This window comes from Columba livia, chromosome 2 (assembly GCF_036013475.1).
Source record: "Columba livia isolate bColLiv1 breed racing homer chromosome 2, bColLiv1.pat.W.v2, whole genome shotgun sequence".
NCBI classification, from domain to species: Eukaryota; Metazoa; Chordata; class Aves; order Columbiformes; family Columbidae; genus Columba; species Columba livia.
Window position 1 is genome coordinate 15574775 of NC_088603.1, and position 17801 is coordinate 15592575.

At 38.6% G+C, this 17801-nt stretch overlaps 1 long non-coding RNA gene across 1 annotated transcript in view; it reads left to right on the forward strand.

Moving 5' to 3' along the window:
• LOC110359965 (uncharacterized) overlaps nucleotides 1–17482 on the forward strand; it is a 30699-nt gene extending 13217 nt beyond the window's left edge. Inside the window, exons 2-3 of the long non-coding RNA XR_002415561.2 lie at nucleotides 2558–2626; nucleotides 5017–17482. This is a non-coding gene — a long non-coding RNA (uncharacterized LOC110359965). The remainder of the gene's footprint in view (nucleotides 1–2557; nucleotides 2627–5016) is intronic.
• Nucleotides 17483–17801: the final 319 nt, after the last annotated feature.

A 17801-nucleotide genomic window follows, 5' to 3' on the forward strand; every position in this document is an offset into this window, starting at 1 on the left:
AAAGGACTTTTCTGAATAGTCAATCTGAGCTGGGAGTCTCCAGGCAACCTCAGAGCCAGGCACTTTGAGTGTTTGATGCTCTTGTGCAGTTTCTGGAAAAGGCCGAAGAGATGTGGGAGTTAGGACCAGCCATTTCAGGGAAGCAAGACAATTTTTTCCCTGGAAAACCTTAAAGATTGTTTTCTTATTCTGGATGAGAAGCAAGAGTTGGGATTTTATTTTTTTAAAAAATAAATTCATATGGAATGGGAATTTTAAGCTTTGAACATTTCAGCTATACAGATTTCACAATACTCATGCAAATAGTGCAGCTGACAAATGTGTTCCTCCATGCGATGGCAATGAAGGAACTAAAATTACAGCACAAGACTCAGTGCTATGTGATCCCTTTCTGAAGATGAGCTTCAGAGTTTTGAATAATGCACACTTCAAATTAAGCTGATTAGGCTGTTTATCAGCTATTGGAAATCTTGTTAATTTTCCACACCCATTATTAGGCTGTACTTCTTGATATTAGTTGAGGACCTGTGCAGATAAACGACTATCAGCAGAGTGGGTAAGGTGTGATCTTGCTTCCTTTCACCTGACAGCATTTGAGTTGCTTGGGGACAGGAGATGGGCGATAAACAGGCAGCTGTGTGGGTGGAAGCAGGAGGGACCACAGTGGGACAACCCACGTTGGGGCAAACAGTGGAGAAGCCCCACTCAGCAGCAAAATTTAACCATTGCATGCCAAATATTTATCTTTTCAGTGAAGCACACGGTGAACATGCTCAAATGTAGTTAGCAGTTACTGGGGGCTGGAGGCCCAATCTTGGTGAGAGGCTCTCAACACCAAAAGCAGGGTCATGGACACTCTGGAGGGACTGCAGCGCATTGATGACACACACAATGGGGCAGGGACGTGCAGAAGTTGTCTGGCATTCACAGCAGGACACTACAAAATAAAAATGTGCACTCAGGGGTTTCCACTCGGTCTCTGCAGGCCCGTACCCTTCCTCACACTGCACTAGTGCAACCATGTGCTGGGATGCCTGTGCCCCAACTGGAAACAGATCACTTTTCTTTGCAGCCATGTCTTCACCATTGGGATGAACTTTCCTCATACTGTGTCTGTGTGAAAAGACAGTCATTTAAATTCACCACTCAGTAGTATTTAAACAAATAAAGCTGGGCTTGCCGCCTCTTTGTTCTTTAATAAACGGGAAAAACCTCTGTTAACCCATCGACAATGAACTGCAAAATGACATTTAGTGTTCAAAGATATTTCTATAGTTATTATTAGATTTAGAGATCTCCAGCTATATCAGTACCCAGACATCAGTGGTGGTGTCAGTGCTATGCTGCTTATCTTACTTAAAAAAACAATTCTTTCTAGCTAATAAAGTTTTCTGAATCTGTGATTCTTCCTCTCTTGTTCATCCTGGTGCTCTTCTTTTACATTTAAACCTTACTAGATTTACACTAAGATGCCACTGAGGTGACATCCAATGACCTATTTGCATTGGTTATCTCTCACATGCTGATGTAATGGTGCATGACCTATCAGCAAGACATTCAAAAATGCAGGATTGATTAAGCTAAGTGTTAATTGTTCTATTAAAGGGGAAAAGAAATGCCCCACACCCTCCTTCTTATAACCTCACGTCTGACCCTGATACAGTCTGTCACAACTCAACATATCCTTCCTAATTCCATACCTCTACAACTAACTCAAAATAATTACAGTCTCTAATGGACCCAACATGTCAGGTTAAAATCAGATTCTCCAGAGAGATTTGATAAAGTGGGTTGAGGTAATTCTGTTTCAATGTGGCAAATGAAACATACATTACGATTAGAAGATATGAGATGATACTGAACATTTATAAGGCCGCTGCGTCTGGCAGAAATGGAGATAATAGTCACCAGGAATAAGGGTAGTGTGGTAACACTTTTTATGTAAAAAACTTATTTTAAAGTATGATTATGAGACAGAATAATTGCCTAGCTAACAAAGCCCAGTCTATTGGCATTGGACTAAGAGTCTGTTGAGAAAGGTTTTCCCTGGTAAGCGTGTTACTCTTACAACACACCCAAATGTCTCTTCCAGTGGGTAGATAAACACCAGGTGTATGATTCTGTTCAGTAAAACACTGGAACCAATGTCAGAAGAAGAAGTAATTTTACAAGGCATAATGAAAGAAAACCAGGCAGCTTGCAGAGTGAGAAGTGACAGTCTGCGATTTTTAATTCATGACTATCTGCTTTTTTGTGAGTGTTTGGTAGTTGTCATGCTAAGCCTTGCAAGACATGTATGGGATGATAAACAAAAACCTGGCTAGTTAAATTCAGCAGTAGATCTAGGAGTGGCATGGGAGGTCCTGAGCTGGTAGCCATCTAAACCTCAGATTGTTTCCAAAGTAAGCTAGAGAATTCCAGAAAATTGATTGGAGTGAATCTAGTTCTAGTATTCATATCAAACAGATTTGTTCTATTTAAAAATAGAACTGGTTGCATGGCAGCCTTCTCTGAATGACCATGGTAACTTTGCTGACTGACAGTGGTCTATTCACAGATACTAAATCCAGTGGAATTACATTGTCTGAAAAAAAAGAGCAAGGCTCTGTAAAGGAAGATACCAAAGGTGAGTAAAAGGGCATCAGTAAGTGGTTGTTGGGAGAGCTGGAATAAAAAATGAACATGTAACTAGAGCTCACATTGTATGGATTTCATCTCCTCTGCAGCAATTCCGTCTTTCCTGAATTTGAGACTTTCACAGAATGTCTCCCAGAGCTGCAATATCACTTGGTAAAGGGCAGTTGTAGGCAACTGTCAGTCACTCTTAACGGGAAAGAATTACTGGTGGATTCATTTGGCTTCTAAATTACCCACTTGAATCTCGTGCTTTTTAATAGATGAGAAAAATTCTCACAGATTCAACCATATTGTTGACTACGTAAAAGAAGCCTGGCATTTATGGTCATCTGTGTGCATCAGCTTTCTTTGAAATGGTTTCAACATGGACCAAAATTCTTCTGTGTGAGCCTACAAAATAGGGTGTGACAGAAATACAACCATTTCTCCCAGAGTAGCATGAACTTTACCTTTAAAATTGTATCCAATTTGCTAAACTTTTCATGGGAAACAGATTTGGAACATGAGCAAATTTTACATTGTCATGTATCAGATAGTGTTGGTTTGTAACAGTGGCAGGTGTGTGTCCTTTGTTAAGCAGGATGCTTTAACTCTCTGACTTCATTCAGGATGTGAAGGCACTTAACTGCTCAGGGAAGCAGCTCCAGGAGTCAAGTCTCAGTCACTGTTGCAACAGTGCAACAAGAAAAAGAATTTTTCAGGAGAATAAAACTTTAAAGGCACTAAAAGGACTCAGGAATATGGATCTCACTGCCTGACAGTGGCACAGGTTCTTAAGCACTCAATGACTCAATTTGCAGAAGTATTTAGAAATCTAAAATTTAGATAAACACTGTCTGCCATTTAAATAAGCATCCCTTCTGCTGCCACTGAAATCTGCATCTTTAAGTGAAGAATTACCTTTGAAAAAATGTCAGAAGTCACTTTAGAAAGGATTACGCTCTTGCCAGTCACCCAGTTGAAAACTTTACAGGGTGATGTATCATGAAAGCCAGGAAAGCAATTCCTACCCAGCTCCTGCCAAAAATTAAAGGAAAATAAAACATTATCCCTAAGATCTTCAAACTCACTAATTAAAAGCACACTGCATTCATATCGAGTTTAAATGTGACTTTTTAAAGTTGACAGTGTCTTTTTAACATAAGTACTTTCAAATGGAACAACTGCTAATTTATGGAAAAGTTAATACTTAACAACCTTGACAGTGTCCCTTTGATTGGTCTGTAAAAATGAAGTTGCTTTTGACAGGAAAGTTCATTCACCTATTTAAAGTCTCTACATATTATACTGGACAATCTGAATATCATCATTCTGTCACTGGAAAAATTCAGTAATGCATGCAATTTTGCAAGAAAATTTAACCATGAGAAACAAAGATTTAAGTTGCTTCTTTCTTAGGCTGTTATAAAAGATGCTTAGATCCAAGGAAGGTGTTCTGTGTTGTTTGTTTGTTTGTTTGCTTTTGTGCTGTACACAGCAGAAATTAAATAGAAAAATAAATGTCATATTCAGGTTGAATTGCAAGAAGAGAAGAATTCAATTGGCTTAAGGATATCAAAGTAATTATATTATTTTAGAGTCATGTGTTTCATTAGTTCCTGTAATTCCAGCCAAAATTAACCAGGTGAGAAAGTTACTGCATATAAAATATCAGGTGTAGTTAGACGTAATTTGGTCAAAACAAATGAACTATAATTATAGAGGGAGGATATAAAAGCATGATAAGCTGTTAAGATCAGATCTCTTTAACAAGTAAAGAGGTGGCTAGTGGAAACAAAGAGATGAAGTCTGATGTCAAAATAAATTCAAGGACTGTGTTCTGCCTTCACTGAAGTTTCTTTTTTCCCCCCTCACTGTTACATTTAATGCTTAAAATCTGATCTTTATGTTGGCTTGGCTGCCCAGGAGCTACCTCAGGGAAATTATGACCTTGTCAGGACCAGGGAAGTGAATGCTGAGTGACTGAGAGTGAACAGGATTTTTAGTCTGGCGTTTTGGGTTTTGGCTTGCTTCTTCTTTACTGACTTCATTGATGAAATAGCTGCCTCACTTGAATAAGTGCTAGCAGTTTGCAGGCTGGGCTCAAGCCATATTAAAAGAGCATAGTGGAAAACTATAGAAGCATGGCTGGGACAGACACAATAAGGGTATTTCCTTCTGCTCTTAGACTTCTTGCGTTGCTCTCCCTTCTACATTATTTTCTAAAAATCAAAATCAGAGCTTTGAGCAGAGTTTCAGCACCCTTAAAGAGAGGAGACATTATTTCCCTGAAGTGTGTGGAAGGCTTGACAAAGCTTCTACTCCTGGTATGTATTAGGATGAAAGTCCTGTATCCAGTCCTGTTAACCTAGCAACTCTTATTTTCTCCTTCCATTTTAGGAGAGCTGCTTCTATGTTCTGAGCAATTATCACAGTCTTTTTTTATTCTTACTCTCCCACTTTTCTACACCATTCCTTCTTGTCACCTCTTTCTTTGCTGACTCTCTTCTCTCTGCGATTTTCTGCCCCTGTTGTCCTCTCCCTGTCCCGTGGCTTTGTCCATCACTGGCTTCCCTGCCAGCCATGCTGAGGGGCTGCAGAGAGGGATGTTTGACCTGGAGCTGCAGCTGGGGTTCTGGCTCTCTATGGGTAAGTTACACCTCCCTAAGTGACACAGAGCACCACCAGAGGATAAAGCAAATGAGGAAGAAAAGAAATACTGAAGATAAAGCTATGGGTTCCAGGATTGGTTTTGCCATTGTTAGCATGTTAATGGCTTGAAGTGCAGCTAAGTTTAATAAAGACAGTGATTAATAGCAACAATAACAAAAGATGGGCTTCAATCCCTAGTGGACATGAAGCATCCTCATGAAATTGTCTTCTAGGCTCCTGACGTAAGCTCAAAGCTTGTTGGCCAAACAGAGGAAGTGTTATGATAGGTTACAAGTGCTAGAACTAATATTATAGATAAGACTAATATACTGATCCTTATCTAGCATTGTTCATGCAAGATATCATGTTATTTTCAAATATTTTTCTGCAATTTGGACTTAAAGAGTTACTTTTCTCATGATTTGCAATATGTCAAATTTACAAGTGTTTTGATCAGCTGTTATTGTTTTATTGCGTATTCAATAGTAGCTTATGCTGTGTTAAAAGCATAATTTAAAATGGGAGAAAACATGTTTCCTTAGGAAAGGTTATAATGGAAGCATTGAAATTAGCAAGTCCATAGGATCTTCTTCCAAAAAAATTATGAATGAGGGAAAACAATGAATTATATTAAAGACTGATAAGTTAGCTATAATTTTTGCTGCCATGAGCACTACAAAATGAAACTATGCACTTATCTGTGTAGAATATATAACTCTTTTCTGAGTAACATTTTCATGAGGAATAAAAGTAGCAACAGTCACAATGCAAACTCAGTTTCACATCTTAAAAAAGTGCCTTATGATTTCAGCCATTTAAAATGGGGTTATTACACTGGGCAAAGTAAAGCATATTTAGCTTTTTAATGAGCATGTATTGTTTCATTTGGATTAAAAGAAGCCAAAGCAAGAATACAAAATCTTGCTAAGTCCCTTATGAAGGCAACAGGAATTTCAAACTGAAACAAATCATTAAAAGTAAAGATGGAAATTACTGTCCACATGTAAAGCTCTAGTGAAAAGAGTTAACTGTGCATTCAGCTGAGCACGTTTATCCTGCTCTGCTGAGACAGGCTGGTAGGGCAGAAGATTTTCAGCATTTGTTCATTTAAAGATAAGGATAACTCTGTGCACAGAGCTCTGCAAGCAGAATGCAAAGAGACTCCCTTCAAAGTCTGCTCAAGTCAGTAAACAGACTTCTTCAGCTTTATAAGAATTCTTGCCCATCCTCTTGTAATTCCACAGGCAAACTCTGCCAAGGCAGCTACTTCTAATTTCTGTTAAGTGAATGATGTCTTGTTCAGCTCAGACTGATAAATAATTCTCACAACTATGGGTCTGAACTTGCTATCTCACAGAGACTCTGATGCATTCGGTATAAGAATCAACATTATGACTCATCTGAATTATGTTACAGCAAAAACCTCATTTGGTTGATACAGATTTTTTTCTGTCAAAATGAAACACAAAGTAGCTCTTCTCCTGATTTCTCTCCCTTTGCCATTCATTTTATTGTGCACATTTTTAATAGAGAAACTGATTTTCTGGGAATGCTGTGTTCTCCTAGGGCCCAAAAAGAGCCAGATGACCTTCCTTGTCTTTCTTTATTTGTTTAAAAATAAGTGTTCACAAAAAAAACATACCAATATTAATACTTACCATTAAGGCAATCATTTCAGTTGGGAGGAAAATCAAGGTTAGGATCTGAGAAAACAAAGTGGAATATATATATATATATATTTTTTTTGCCTGTAGCTTTGGAAGCTTGGAAAGTCCTATTATCCTAAGAATTAAATTGGCTTACTCTAATGCATACAGATGGCAATGCCTTGTGCTAGGTACAGCTGCCATTTTTTTTTTGTCCTCAAAGGAGAGAGGGAAAAGTCTAGTCTGTCCACCTGCAACAAACAGTGGGTTTTCATAACATAAAGGTGAGCTTGAGGGTTTATTCTACATGGTCCCATATGCATGCTTTGAGATATCTTTTTGTGCATTTAATGGTGTTTTCAACAAGGGTATTCTGGAAGCGACAGTTCTTGGAAGGAAAAGAGAATTAAAATGTCATGCTTGCTGAAATGTTAAAGAAGTAGCTGATGAGCCCTGTGGTCAACAAAGACTATTTGCAGAGAAACACAGCAAAATTAGTTTTTCGAATACATCTAGTAATAATACAAAGAGGGAGTCACTATAATCTTCATTAGACAATCTTTGAGAAGCCTAATACATCAAATAGGAATTTTCATTTCAGTTCATTGACTAGTCACACAAATACTTCTGTTTTGTTTTGTTTTGTTTTTGGTGCATGACAATTGGTGATTTTGCTTAAATTGCTATTTTCCACTCTCAAGGCAAACTCAGTATCATTTTCAGGCTAAACATTGACTGCAAAAGCTGCTTATGAATAAAAAAATCAGGCTTTCAACTCTGATACTTACAACCTTTGTTACAAGTCAAAATGTGCAGGCTGAAGTAAATACTCAGAAGGATGCTCATAGAAAGCGCAAGTTGCATAACACCTGTGAAGAGTTGCTGACAAAACTGTAAAACCAAAACCAAAATTCCTGTGATGTCTCTCTCAATTTTGATAATATAAACAATTGTCATCCAGTTAGGTGGGTTGGTGAGTGGGACTGAATTAAAGGTGCTTGTTCTTAGAGAATACGAGTGACCTAAGTAGGTCATAAACTACACTAAGATGATGGTCACATAAAAAATTTAACTACTCCAAATACAATCTGTTTTTATAATATATAGAGAGAGAGTCTAATTTACACAAAACTTATGCAACCCTTATACAATAAAGGAATGACCTTATCCTGGCTCCATTCATGTGTGATAAACATGGCTGATTAATACATTTCTTCTGCAGAAAACTTTGAAATCATTAGATACATATGATTTACTGAAAGGAAAACAACCTCAGGAGAAATGGCAAAACTTTGCTTAAAAATAAATAAATAGATAAAATTGCATGTTATATAAGGACAGATAAAGTTTTCTTTAAACTGTAATGAAAGCTAAAATGAGTACCAAATCACAAAGTGTCTGAGCTGTGGGGTTCACAGATTTTCTGTCTGGGTAAATTTAGCCAAAGTCCAATACTCAGAGAGAGGACTTTAGGTGACAAAATGTAAGAGGAACATCTTCTTGTCATCAGACCTAGGGAAAACAGGAATCCTGAAGATTGTATTTCTCAGGAGTGTAAGTATGAGACTTCTTTCAACAAGCCATTGCCAGTCAGATTTGAAAACAATTTTGTATTTTTTTTCCTGTCTTTTAAAGTGCATACTCGTATTTGCTGCATGTTGTGAATGAATAAACCACCCCCCAAACAAAGGTTACTGTCTGCTCTTAAATCCTCTGGTCCCTTGACATTTCTGACTGATGGAAATTGGATGCAGAGGCAAGGCAAACTACTCTGGCTAAATGCTTCTGAATAGGATGATGGTCTGCTGCTACATAAATCCTGTGTGCTGTCAAGTCCCTGGAGCATTCTTTGTTCTGGCCTTGGAGAGATTTCTTGTCAGCCCACAAGACAGTAAGAAGAAAACTGCAGTTGATTCTGTCAGAACATCATACTAAATGAACAAAATGATGATTCTCCTTATATCTACATTCAAACTTCTTTTTCAGATATCCCCCAGGTTCTAGCTCAGTTAGAACAGTCTCCAGAACAAAGAGAAGTCACCTTTTAATTATCCAAATGTTCTTTTCAGAGAACAGCTATCAGTGTAATTTCTTTGAATGACATATAATTTTTCTCTACAGAGTATTGCAAACAGGGAGAACATAGGACAGATGGAGAAGAGGGAAAGGTGATAAAAGGAACAGAAATATTGTGCAATAATTCTTCTGAATCTTTCCTTCCTGATGTACTGTGTTGTAATCATACACAACTCATGCCACTTAACACTTGAAACTGCAAGCAGCAGAGATTAAACAATAAGCAGTTATTGAGGAAGTAAAGAGTGGGGTGATAAAGCTCGTTGATGGGACTGTTATTCAGGGCATTAGAAATGACAGCCAACATGGATAAAATGTTGTAGAAGAATCTTATGATACTGAATGATTAGACAATAAAATAGTACATGAATTCAATATAGTTAATGCAAAGTGATGCTCACAGGTAAGATTTCTAACTTCACCTATAAAATTACAAGGTCTGAGCCGATGAGGAATTCAGGAATGAAATTGTGCAGTTATAAGAGACAGTTCTGTGCAAACATCAGCTCAGTGTTCATTAGTAGTCAAAAGACAAATCGAGTATTGAATGCTAGGAAAAAGATAGAAAATAAACCAGAAAATATTACACTACTTTATTAATTAATTATTTATTTGCATCTTGAATAGCATGGGCAATCTCAGCTCCCCATTTAAGTTTTAGCTAAGTATCCAGTCCAAATAACTCTTTGGACTGGAATAAACCCACTTCAGATGGACTATGACAAGTGTGTATAAAATAATGCGAGGTGTAGAGAAGATGAGCATGGATCTCTTGCAACACAGGGTCTAGGAGACCAGCTATACTACAAGCTAGCAGTTGAAAGGTTCAACATGAAGGAGGAGAAGGTCCACATGGCATGTAAGTCAGCTGTGGAATTTCTTGCCACAGGATATTGGAGATGCTAAAAGTTTATGGAGGTCGAAAAGCAAGTAGAAAAATATTTAGTGTGAGGGCTAATAAGTTAAAGGATATCATCCTTAGCTAAGGAAACAGTGTGTTGCAAATTGCTGGATTGTGTTTTGGGCGTCACTTTGTGCTTACCTTGTTGTTATCTGCTAGAGAAAAGACACTGAGCTAGATGGAGCAGTGCTGTGGTTCAGCACTGGTGTTTTCTTGTTCTCTTATGATAAATGTGTGGTTACCAAAGAGGAAATGATGAAACTTCAACTCTACTGAAACTAATAATCTCCACTGTCTTCAGCAGGAGTGTGAAACAAATGTCATTAAAAGGTATTTTTTGGAATAAAAGGAAAAAATATTCCAAAAATATCTCATTCAACTACATATATATATTTGCAACAAAAGTCTACACATGGTGGTAAATCACAGAATCACAGAATGTTTGGGATTGGTAGGGACCTCAAAAGATCATCTAGTCAAATACCCTGCCGGAGCAGGAACACCCAGATGAGGTTACACAGGAAGGTGTCCAGGCGGGTTTTGAATGTCTCCAGAGAAGGAGACTCCACAACCTCCCTGTGCAGCCTGTTCCAGTGTTCTGTCACTCTCACTGAGAAGAAGTTTTTTCTCAAATTTAAGTGGAACCTCCCGTGTTCCAGTTTGAACTCATTACCCCTTGTCCTACCATTGGTTGTCACCGAGAAGAGCCTGGCTCCATCCTCGTGACACTCAGCCTTTATATATTTGTAAACATTAATAAGGTCACAGTCTCCCCTTCTCCAAACTAAAGAGACCCAGCTCTTATAGATTATAGATTGATGCATCACATTATAGAGATGGAGGGGAAGTGTGCAAAGTCTGACATAAGGGTACTTTGTTTCAGTGTCTTAAACTCAGGATTGCATCTTAGAACAACTTTCTATTTTTGGAGGAGCTAGGACCAGAGTGTGAGACATGGACAGGTCAGGTCATTTGAAATATTTGCTATTGAAGCTGGGATATTGATTCAATTTGTCTGAGAAGAAAGGTATTTGTGGGGGTATGTATCTGTAACTGCAGTTTATCGCTTCTGTTTTGCCCAAAAGGATGTTCTCTGCTTTACTTTTTGATGTTAATTTACTGCACCTCAGTGAATCTAAGATATGAGGGTTTTTTTTCTGACATTTTATCAAGTTAAATGTGATTCTGAGAACTCTGAGAAAAATCATGACCTAACCTTTTCTAGCATAATGATAATAATGATACCATTTACAGGAAAAATTGCTTTAAATTGGTTAGATAACACTTACATTAAAAGACACCTTACCAATGTGGGGGAAGAAAACTCAGAGTACATTTTCATAGCTAATTTTGGTTAAATAGGCTAATGAATGTTTTTTACATGGCAGCCAAGATTGCCATGTGGCTGTAATCGCTGCTGAGAGAAAATGCTGCTTGTTTTTCCTTTTCAGTTTGTTCCTGGATTCTGTGCTTGGCTTTATATGGATCCTGTACATGGTGTCAACAAATTCAAAAATGATTTGTCTGGTGCCTAAGCAACAGAGCTCCTAATATGGTGCCATGTGTCTGGCCTATTCAAAAGGTGGATTTGCATTTACTTCATAGATTTTTTCATGACATTTTCTGTGTTTCAGAGGAGAGAGTGCGACATCCCCATAATTCATCTCAGCAGATCTGGGGTTCTGAAAAACAAGTATCAGTGGTGAGATTAAAACCTGGGTGTACCCAGAGTACCCAGCCCTGCCTCCATCTGGCTGCTGTGCAGAAGTTAAGCTTGGAGTTGGCTGAGGGCTGCACGAATCCACCATGATTGTAGCAGCATCTTTGCCAAAGCCTCCATTTTCAGCACTGAAGAACTGACTACCTACTCTTAAACTTTTAGGCATGAGATTTATGCTTTGCTTCATTCCTTTTAGATGCTTGTTTACAGTCCAAAGTTCTTCCAAAACCTTGAGTTTTCCTTAGAATAAGGGCGTCAGAGAAATAATTGCTGAACTCTTTTCCCTTGCCTCCTTCTTGGAGCCCTGCAGGAATACTTCAGTCATGTTTTCATGACTTTTCTCTGTAATTGCCAGTGATAATAACTTTTTCTTTTTTTTTAAGAATAAAGGAATTGTGTCTTTATAATCAACTGACAGCAGGAGCTGGGGGTTCCAAAAAAGCATCAGACAGTGAGATTCATGATAAAAATCTGCCTCAGGAGAGCTGCTTTCATCTTTTACTCAGTCCATCTTTTTCCTTGCTTACAGGTTGCAGTAGTGGAGCCCTGAATAAGCCTCAAAAAATATATATATAAAAAAAGACTTTTAATATGACCCATCATCACTGCAAATAATACTGTTGGTGTGGCAGCAATATGTCTATTCTCTCTGCAGAGCTTTCAGATGGCAGCACTTTTTCTGTTCTTGCTGCAGAGCTTTCAGATTTGAACTGTCCTGCAATAGAAGCTACACACGGTGTGAAACAGACTTTGGTCTGAAACGACAGGGGTTGTAATTAAACTTAATTGAAACCATGTCTGTGAGACAGAAGGACAAATGTCTTTAGGAGCATCATCACAGCTGCATCTCTTCTGAGTAAAGATAGCACTAGCGAGGGGAAAATAAAACCCAATACCAGATACTGTGGGTAAGCTAATGCTGTGTAATGCCCCAGATTGTACTGCAGGAAGATTTATGGTAGAACTATAAAGACATTTTTTTTTAAGTATAAAAAGCTATGAGGATGAATAGTAGTTTAAAATATATGTATTTCCTTGCTGTTGGTTCTTTACAGATTATTTCACTATATTTTTATTGCGTATGTCTAGCCACAGGGAGAAGCTGATTAAGAGGTCTAATTTTTCCTTATCTCTTCTCTTTACTGCTTGACCTTCCTGTTCAAGCGTATTGGGTATTTCCAACTGAGTTTCTATTATGAAATCCAGATTGTCTTCTGGAAGTACGTTGGTTTTGATGAACTACAAGAGAAACACAGGTGGGTTTCTGATAGCAACAAGCCTGAGTTCCTGCCAGCTCATTTTATGGGCTGCTAGTGGCTTCAAAGCAACTGTGTTTTGCAGAATCTACCATTTGGAGAAACTCTGTCAGGCCAGTGCCCTGGAGCTGGATTTGTTGTGAGCTGGCAGACTCCCTGCCATACATGCATGAACCATAGGAGTCTTGGCTCTGTTTTGCAGGTGGAATCTGAAGTCTTCAGGCTCAGCTTCCTTTTCACATGACATTCTTTAATCTGAAGTGGCTCCTAAGAGGGAGCAGGGATCCCAGGAGCACCATCTCCTCATGAGTGGTGGTCTCTCAATGCTAGATGGGTGGTCAACAACCAAGTGCAGAGCCATTGTGTTGTTCATCAGACCTTTTGATATTGTTGTGGCCAGAGGGACATGGTAAGACTGAGAGTAATGGGAAGGTTGTAGCACGTTGTGCAGAATTATTGTGATGAGCTGGGCAAAAGCAAATCTCATTGCTCTAGTCTTCTGCCCCTGCAGCAAGGAGCCTGAAAGCCTTGAGGACTTTAGCTCCTGGCTCTGCAATGTGATGTCTGGCAACCTCGGAGGTCCTCCTCTGAGCTGGTGATCTTGTGGCTTCAGACTCATTGCTGTGGAGAGAAGGGAGCTCAGCTGTAAATACCAGAACTCCGAACTTGCTGCATTCAGAAAGCCCATGCCAGGTACCTCACAGCTTGTGCACCTTCCAAATGGTGTTGTGGGTGTCTCAGATGGTGCTGGGCACATATGGTTGTGCTGCAGAATTTCACCCCAATTTTTCACAACGAAATATTTTGATCCTTTCCAGCGGAATCTTACTACAGTTAATTTGCAAGTGAAATTTCCACTTTCTGCTTACCATTTCATTTTGAAAGGAAAAGAGAACTTTCTCAGAATTTGAGAAGTCTCTGTAAAATGGAAATACTTCCATTAGACCAGGTCGGCATTGGCTTTTGATCAGAAGGGACCTGTATCCTTTCTGACTCCTTCAAACCTCTGCTGATAGAATCTCCTTGGCTTCTCCCAGAGCATCCCTCAGAATACTGATGCTCACATACACTGTCTCATACCCCGTTAATCTAGTTCCTTGTCTAAGACACTTCACAAATTATTGTAATATTGCCATTTTCATTCAGAAATATCTAATTGTGTTAACCCTGCAGCATTGGTTTCACTGATGAGATCTATCTGATCCATTTGAATTCTTGTCACTCAAATACCATCCTAGGTTGCCTCTTTCTGATGAAAACTTTCAGCAGAGTCACTTCCACCCTGCTGTTGCTCACTCCTATAATTTATCAACAGTTCTTGTAATTATCCTATAATGCACATTTATAAAATGCATATAAGAACTCCAGTTGTGTAAATATTTGGTTTATTTAAATGCAGCTCATAAGTACTGCATTTTTCTTCTTCCTAGTTGTTTGTGTCATACTTGTGTTGCTTTGAGGAGAAATTATGCTCTAATATTTCAGGACAGGGAACACATTTTCTGGGTTGGCACGGTGGGTCCCAATATTGCTGAAGACCAGGAGGCATTGCTATAACATAAATAAATAATAACATCTCTCAAAATCTTTTCATCACCTTAATGGCTCTGTGATCTCTGTGCATTTTTGTGATTGCAGTAAGTAGTTGTAGAAAGCATTGTGATAACGTCAATAGAACCATGGTATGGTAATGTAAAATTAATGAGCTAGATGGTAATCTTTTTAGGCAAATTGTGTTCTTTAATACAGCACACCCTCTCAATTAGTCTGTTCTCAGGAGCCAAGGAATCAGTGTATTGTGTGTGAAGTGCACAGTAAAATTGACTTGGTTTCTCAGGAAGATCAACGTATCTGATAGTCAAAATACAATAACCTTATATGGAACGCAATGTTATAGTGAAAAGCATTATAGAGGCAATTCCTGGGACTTTCACGTTTATGTTTCCAATAGCCCACAGGTATTTGTTAGTAAAGGGAAGGAGATTTCATTGACTTTTGTTATGAAAACCAAAATAAGGAAGCTGAGCTGATGTCTGCTGAAAGCCTGCGCTCTGCCGAAGCACTCATCAAGTCATTAATGAAAGGTATGGTTAGCAGAGGGTGTGAAGATCTGTTTCATACTCTCTATGGCAGTTACCTTTCAAATCACTAAGGTCAAGATTCAGACTTTCTTACCTGGTGCAACTGATATGTGAATCACTCCATAATAAACACTACGAAGCACAATATCAAGTAGAAAAGGGATGTGATGTGCAGTCATGGCAACCGACCTTCCACTAGACTCATCAACACAAAAAGGCTGGAGACAAAGGTTCCTTGGTGGAGTGAAACCTGGGGGTTGTGCAGTGCTGACAATGAGTCAAACGATGCTACCAGATCTGGTACTTGCAGAGCACCGAGCAGAGTTTCTTTCAGTTTTACCTCTCCTGCCAGTTTAGCTTGTATGTTTCATGCTCTGAACAACATGGCCACACACAAGTATCATCAACACGGAGGAACTACAAGCTGTTGTATAAAACTCACTGCAGTAGCAAAATACATTTGAACTTATAGTTCACCCAGAGAAACTTCCATTTTTTTAAATGAGGTCCATGAGAATATGATAAAGATTGTCAGATTTGGGTCATTATTTCTGATGAAGGGGTAGGAAAGAAATTCATTAATGGAACGATTTCTGGAGGCTAGGACTTACATTCAGTTTGCATCATAAGAGAGATTCATTTCACTTCAAACTATAGCTCAGTGGACATTAATCTATATTACAGTTCTGCAACCAGTGAAAGTAGCAATTTGTGTTTGGGATTAGAAGACTGGCAATATAGCCAGTCATGGGTCAAACAAGTAGTATGAAAATTTTTTTATTTTCTGAAAATTTTGACCAGATGTTTATTTCCTGAATATTTCAATTTAAAATAATACCTCCAGAAAAGTTGAGAAAGGTGGATTGTCTTGCATTTTATTTTATAAAGCAACATTAAATGTGTCCTGATTCATTCGAATGCTTGAGGAAAGACACCCTAGGTTACAGAAGTGAGGGGCTGATGTTGACTGTAGAGAAAGGCAAAGCTTATCTTCTATTTTAAACCATTAAATGCTAAGATCTCATTCTAACACTCACAGAAAAAGCATCTCCACAAGATCAAAATAGCAATAATGGTAGAACAATGTTAAAGAAATATCAACCCATATTTTGCATTCTCTGTCCCCAAACTATTGAAAGAAAAAAATACGTGCTCTGTTTGAAAATTACCACAGTGGTCAAAAACATGTTTTATGTTTTCCCTCATGTTCTTTTACAGTTTTTTTTTGTTCTGTTTTCTCTTGTATCAGATGATTAACTCTAAGCCTTGTGCTTCTACACTGATGAAATACAATTTACCGCAGAGACATTACTTGGAGAATATCCATATTGGCCATTCAGCAATGTGCTTTTGTTCATTTCAACTAACAGGTATCCCTTTACATCATAAGCAATTGTAGTCTTCAGTGTTAATGGTGTCTACATTAATAAAGTTCACTTTATGAAAAAGCTACTGGACTGTGATTTATTTTATTTATTAACAGTTTTATGGAGTCTATTTTCATCTAAGTCTTCAGCAGTGGATAAACAAAGGAGCTATTGATTATATACAGAAAAGTTTCTGACAGCTTCAATTAGAGAAATCTTCCTTTGTTCAAATGGCAAATCATATCCCTGGAAAATTTCCTACCTCTTTGGGTTTTGTCTGAAAGTTAATTTATCAGTTGGCATACCACTGGGTCCAAACCTGCTTTTACTGAAGTAAGTGGGAATTTTGCCATTGCCTTCAACAGGAGCAGGTGCACGCCCCTAATGAGGTGTGTAATGGAAATGGTGTACACACAAAAACCTGGACACAGTCAGCATCAGAAACACTGGAGAAGAATAATAATTTCTCAGGATCTCAGAGCATGTGAACAACATGTTGCAGTGACATTTAAGCATTGACAAGAAAAGTGAAGAGATCAAGTGAAAGAATAGAACTAGACAAGAAGATATTGTCACACTGGAACAATTCACCTCGTGCTTGGAAAAATTTGTAAAAACCTTGATTAGGGAGGGAAAGGCACCCATGATAAATGAGAGCACCTAAGCCACATTAGATCAGCTGATAACACAGTCATCTTTGCCAAAATCCCTGAAGACCTTGAAGCACTGATGAGAGGATAAATCGTGAAGAGTACAGCTTGAGCAATTAGGATAAGAAGAGCTGAGTTGTCCCTAGTGAAACCTGACCCCCAGCTTTCACCCTGTATTGAAATCGAATATGACCCAAACCTTTGCTGAATTATGGAAAAAAAGGCAAAAGAAGTTTTTCACCTCATTATTTCTCATTTCATTTAGTGTATCCAGTAAAGTGTGCTGTGAATAATCTCAGACTGTTATCAACTAAAATAGCACCAGAACAGCAAGACACTGTGACTTTATCTGCCAGTATTGCATCCAGAGCAATTAGCCCTGCTTCTCAGAGGTGAGAAAGGGCATGTTAATGAGGCTGAGTGCAGTGTTGCGCTAATCCCGTGGCACCAATTCTGTGAATCAAGTAAGGTACTTGCTTTGTGCTGGTCTGCTCCATGGAGAAGTGTCAGATCTTGTGGTAACAGGGTTGTCCCCAGCATGGCAAGGTCTAGCACACAGTGAGGCTGATGCATGTGTATCCTGGACAATGCACATGCCAAGGTGCTATGGGAGAGGTTGTGCTTTTAGGAGCTCCATGGTCTCTCATGGTCAGGAGGAGGAGGGACAAAGTAGGAAGACTGTGTGCACCTTCATGCTGCAGTCTTTCTGTAAATTGTGTGTTTCAGCCTTGGGTGAAATACCTTATGCTGAAGACAGGGGAAAAGAAATGTAGACACTGGTGGGTACTCCACTGTGTCTCCTGTTGATGAGCATTTCACACTTTTGATGAGAGGAC